Genomic DNA, 6,000 nt, shown 5'->3' on the forward strand with positions numbered 1-6,000 from the left:
ACTGGGGTTGCAAAGAACTGGACATGACTGAGCCACTGAGCATGCATGAATGCATACATGCATAAAGGAATGCAAACATGCAGCAAGGCTGAATATATCAATATGATGAAAAACATGTAAGAATATAGGAATAATAAGGAGACATTTAAAATGGTGAAACTTAAATAATCATGTCTGTAACAATCACCAAGTATCATGGAATCTTGGAAAAAATAAAGCAAATTAATGGAACTATTAATATTTTCTTCTCTAACTTTGGAAGTTGACTATAATAACAAAAGAGAAAAAAGTTTTGTTTAAAGTAAGAAATTGTAAGTTGTTTCTAAAATTATATAAACATAACTTAGATAACCTAACATTTAAGTAATCCTTTCCCTAAAGCTGACTTTAAAGAATAGCAAGAAGAGATAAGAAAGCAAAGAATAACAAGAAGAGATAAGAAAGCCTTCTTCAGCGATCAATGCAAAGAAATAGAGGAAAACAACAGAATGGGAAAGACTAGAGATCTTTTCAAGAAAATTAGAAATACCAACAGAACATTTCATGCAAAGATGGGCTCGATAAAGGACAGAAATGGTATGGACTTAACAGAAGCAGAAGATATGAAGAAGAGATGGCAAGAATACACAGAAGAACTGTACAAAAAAAGATCTTCACAACCCAGATAATCACGATGCTGTGATTACAGACCTACAGCCAGACATCTTGGAATGTGAAGTCAAGTGGGCCTTAGAAAGCATCACTAAGAACAAAGCTAGTGGAGGTGATGGAATTCCAGTTGAGCTATTTCAAATCCTGAAAGATGATGCTGTGAAAGTGCTGCACTCAATATGCCAGCAAATTTGGAAAACTCAGCAGTGGCCACAGGACTGAAGAAGGTCAGTTTTTATTCTAATCCCAAAGAAAGGTAATGCCAAAGAATGCTCAAACTACCGCTCAATTGCACTCATCTCACATGCTAGTAAAGTAATGCTCAAAATTCTCCAAGCCAGGCTTCAGCGATATGTGAACCGTGAACTTCCAGATGTTCAATTTGGTTTTAGAAAAGGAAGAGGAACCAGAGATCAAATTGCCAGCATGTGCTGGATCATGGAAAAAGCAAGAGAGTTCCAGAAAAACATTTATTTCTGCTTTATTGACTATACCAAAGCCTTTGACTGTGTGAATCACAATAAACTGTGGAAAATTCTGAAAGAGATGGGCATACTGGACCACCTGATCTGCCTTTTGAGAAATCTATATGCAGGTCAGGAAGCAACAGTTAGAACTGGACATGAAACAACAGACTGATTCCAAATAGGAAAAGGAGTATGTCAAGGCTGTATATTGTCAACCTGCTTATTTAACTTATATGCAGAGTACATCATGAGAAATGCTGGACTGGAAGAAACACAAGCTGGAATCAAGATTGCTGGGAGAAATATCAATAACCTCAGATATGCAGATGACACCACCCTTATGGCAGAAAGTGAAGAGGAACTGAAAAGCCTCTTGATGAAAGTGAAAATGGAGAGTGAAAAAGTTGGCTTAAAGCTCAACATTCAGAAAACGAAGATCATGGCTTCTGGTCCCTTCACTTCATGGGAAATGGATGGGGAAACAGTGGAAACAGTGTCAGACTTTATTTTGGGGGGCTCCAAAATCACTGCAGATGGTGACTGCAGCCATGAGATTAAAAGATGCTTACTCTTTGGAAGGAAAGTTATGACCAACCTAGATAGCATATTCAAAAGCAGAGACATTACTTTGCCAAAATGGTTCGTCTAGTCAAGGCTAGTGGTTTTTCCTGTGGTCATGTATGGATGTGAGAGTTGGACTGTGAAGAAGGCTGAGCACTGAAAAATTGATGCTTTTGAACTGTGGTGTTGGAGAAGACTCTTGAGAGTCCCTTGGACTGCAAGGAGATCCAACCAGTCCATTCTGAAGGAGATCAGCCCTGGGATTTCTTTGGAAGGAATGATGCTAAAGCTGAAACTCCAGTATTTTGGCCACCTCATGCGAAGAGTTAACTCTTTGGAAAAGACTCTGATGCTGGGAGGGATTGGGGGCATGAGGAGAAGGGGACAACAGAGGATGCGATGGCTGGATGGCATCCCTGACTCAATGGACATGAGTCTGAGTGAGCTCAGGGAGTTGGTGATGGACAGGGAGGCCTGGCTTGCTGCGATTCATGGGGTCGCAAAGAGTTGGACACGACTGAGTGACTGAACTGAACTGAACTGAAAGGTGACTTTCTGATAGTCAATTCATTAAATGGAACTGGTCAGACTTTAAGATATACTTTGTATATCATCACTAAATGACCTGAGATATTTTGTATTCATGAGCTAATTGAAAGATGCTTGTTGCAATTAGTGCTTCAAAGAGAGGAGAATTACCTCTGTCAATTATATATCAGCTATAATACATGTAGCTCTGAATTAGCTAGATGAAAGTTATTTATAAGACTTGTAAAACCCAGCAGTAAAGTCACTTCATATCTGAGTGATTGGAATATGCCACTAGCAGATATTTTTTTTCTTTCAGAGCATTTGTGTAATAAATTAAAACGTGGTACTTAATATATTCACAATAAATAACAGATCTCTGTGAAATTTGAAAGTTTTTAAACCTGTTTTTAAAATCATGGGGGAAAGTGTTTTAAGTTGGAGAAAAGCATAGTTTTGTTCCAAATAATAGGGTAAAAATGAAAAAAAAAAGTATGTTTTAGATTCATATAATTTATATTTTTTATATAATTTTTGGTTTGGTTTGAAATAATTTGAAATCTAGTGTACATCTAATACCAGATTAATTCAAAAGCAAAAAAGTTTTAAAGTATTTGTAAATTTTACAGCAAAATGAAATATAAATTTAGGAGATGGTATGTTTTAATATGTAGAAAAATATTATTGTCTAGTAGTGCTCTCTTACTGAGAATAATTTGAGAATCTAGAAAAAGACAAGAAAAATATCGTCAAGTCAGAGACTTGGGAAACTTAAGACATAAAAGAATGATGGTCAAGAACAAAAAGAATAAGAAAAACCAGAACTGCGAGTGTGGCATTTAGGGTTGCTTTCCCTGTATTCTTCTCCTGATTCAAAAAGAAGAAACTGAGAAGCTTCTAAGCTGAACTGAACTTTTCACACTCTCCTAGGACTAGGAAGAGTTTTTCAGTAGTATTTAAAAATTTTCACTAGCTAGCTCCTGGTTGTGGGGGCCCTCCTGAGCATTGCAGAATGTATAACAGTGTCTCTGGTCTCTACACACTAGATGCCAGAAGTAACAAACTTTCTTTTCAAAATGTAACAACCAAATTTTCCCCAGGTAATAGATATGAATTGGGGCTTCCCTGGTGGCTCAGACGGTAACCTATCCACCTGCAATGAGGGAGACGCAGGTGTAATCCCTGGGTCAGTCGGGATGATCCCCTGGAGGAGGGCATTGCAACCCACTCCAGCACTCTTACCTGGAGAATTCCACAGACAGAGGAGCCTGGTGGGCTACAGTCCATTGGATCATAAACAGTCGGACACAACTGGAGTGATTTAGCACACACAAATGCAATAAATACCAAATATCTCCTGCAACAAAAAAGAACCTAATAAAGAACTACTGTGATAAAGGAACTGAAGTTTTAGTTCAATTTAGGGCTTCCCAAGACGGGGTTCCTAGTAAATAGTTCAGGCTTTCAACTGAGACCCCAAAAGGTATTCTTCTACTTCTAGATATAAATATAAACTTGAAATAAGTTGGCCCTGGAGGAATGAGGTTCAACTTTAAAATATTTGGATCCCTGAATTTTATTAAGCGGTCTGAAACTGCTAGCACATCAAATGTCTGCAAGAAGCAAACCTAATTCATATGCCATTATAGGCCACAAATAATGTTTATGTTCACTGTATATCATTTAATCCATCTCAGCAGGCACTGAACAAGAATAGGCACCACGACTAGAATTCAAAGAAATATTATAACTTGTCTCTCCATGGAACAGAGTTCTTACATACAGACTTTTAAAATATATATTCATAGTGTATTTGAGCAACTAAAAGGTGAGATTGCAAACTTTCCCAGAGAATTGGAAAACACAAAAATAAAATATATGGAGAAGGAAATGGCAACCCACTCCAGTACCCTTGCTTGGGAAATCCCATGGGCAGTCTAGTGTGCAACGGTCCATGGAGTACAACAGGGCCGGACACGGCTTAGCGACTAACAACAGCAAATGGCAGTTCTAGCCAGTGTGTGAGAACAAAGACTTGTAAGGAATCGGGGGTTGGGGCTGAAACCAACATCCTGTTGTTTACAGATGTGAATGTCTATTTAGAAAAACCAAAATAAACTGCAAGCAAATATTTAAACTAATATATATATATATATATATAAAAGTTCTAGAAATGGCATAAAAATTAAAACTAGAGAGGTGGAAATTATGGTCAAAAACTTTCTTGAGGTTTCCTAAACAACAGATGTTATGGAAAATATGCATGAGTATTCTCAGTCACTCAGTTGTGTCTGACTCTTTGCAACCCACTGGACTGCAGCCCATAAGGCTCCTCTGTCCATGGGATTTTCCAGGCAAGAATACTGGAGTGGCTTGCCATTTCCTCCTCCAGGGGACATTCCTGACCCAGGGATCAAACCTGTGTCTCTTGCATCTCCTGCATCGCAGGCAGATCCTTTACTACTGAGCCACCTGGGAAACTCTCCTGTGGGAAATAAAAAAGTTGTTAAGAAGATATGGAATATGGAAGACTCTGCTTTTGGTAAAGAAGGAATTTCAAGGGATTAATTTATCTGCTCTCCCCTTTGCCTGAAAAAAAATACATATTATTATGTTATAATAATCAATGATATATTATAGATAATATATATAAATATTATATATATAAATCAATATACAATAATAATATATATATATACATGAGGAGTACCTTAAAATGGTTCTTATTTCTTTGATAGTGTTTCCAGGCTTTGGTGCAGGGAAGAGGAATTGATGTAGAGCTCTGAGAAACCCTTGAGTTGAGCTAGAGCTGAAAGTTCAAGGAAACCAAGGCAGCTAGAGTCTGCAAAGCAAAGTGCCAGAGTGATGACAGCTGTATAACAGCACTCTCTTGAGTGTCCAAAAGAGTACTTATCACACATGGTAGGAAACTACTTAAGGCTCAGGCAGCACCACTTCAGAGAATTTAAGGTAATCCCACCAGCACATCAGGCTAGAAAAAAGTGTTAATCCATGGGACAATGGGCAGAGTCTTGAGGAAGTTCATATCTTAGTCGTTAGAAATAGTCAGCTTTAGACTGAGCATTAATACGTACGTTAATAAAAATGACCATACCTGAAGGATCAAATTGTTCTCAAGTACTTAACCGCACTGAGGGACAAAGCATAAGGATATTTACACAAATCTGAAAATGTGAAACACTCAACAAGGTAAACTTCACAATGTTTACCATCCAACCAAAATTTTTCTAACATGCAAAGAATCAGAATAACTTTGCCCATAAAAAGGAGACTGATTATTCAATAAAAACAACACAGAACTGGGATGGATGTTAGAAGTATTAGATACAAATATTAAATCTATTTTCATTATCATTTCATATGCTTAAAAAGTTAAGTAGAGACATGGAGAATAAAAGACTGTGTTTAAAATTTTAGATATGAATACTACAACATCCAAGAGGATATGATAATCTAGACTATCTGGATGTGGATAATTTACTTAATAGGCAAATTACATACTTAAAGAGTAAAAAAAAAAAAAGCAAATTTGAAGACATAATATAGAATATACAAAATGGAACATATAGGGGAAATTTTTTAAAAATGAAAAGAGCATCATTGATCTGCGGAACAATATTTCTAGACATCACATCTAGAAATGACAAAAAAAAGAGTATCCGTTGGAAGGTAGATCCAAACTGCCTTCCCAGCCACAGTAATGGCATTTCCCTCTCCGGACAAATGGAACAATTCTTGCTAATGAGGCAGGAGGAAAAATCTGTTGAAAGAT

The sequence above is a fragment of the Bos taurus genome, chromosome 6 (genome assembly GCF_002263795.3).
Source record: "Bos taurus isolate L1 Dominette 01449 registration number 42190680 breed Hereford chromosome 6, ARS-UCD2.0, whole genome shotgun sequence".
Taxonomy (NCBI): domain Eukaryota; kingdom Metazoa; phylum Chordata; class Mammalia; order Artiodactyla; family Bovidae; genus Bos; species Bos taurus.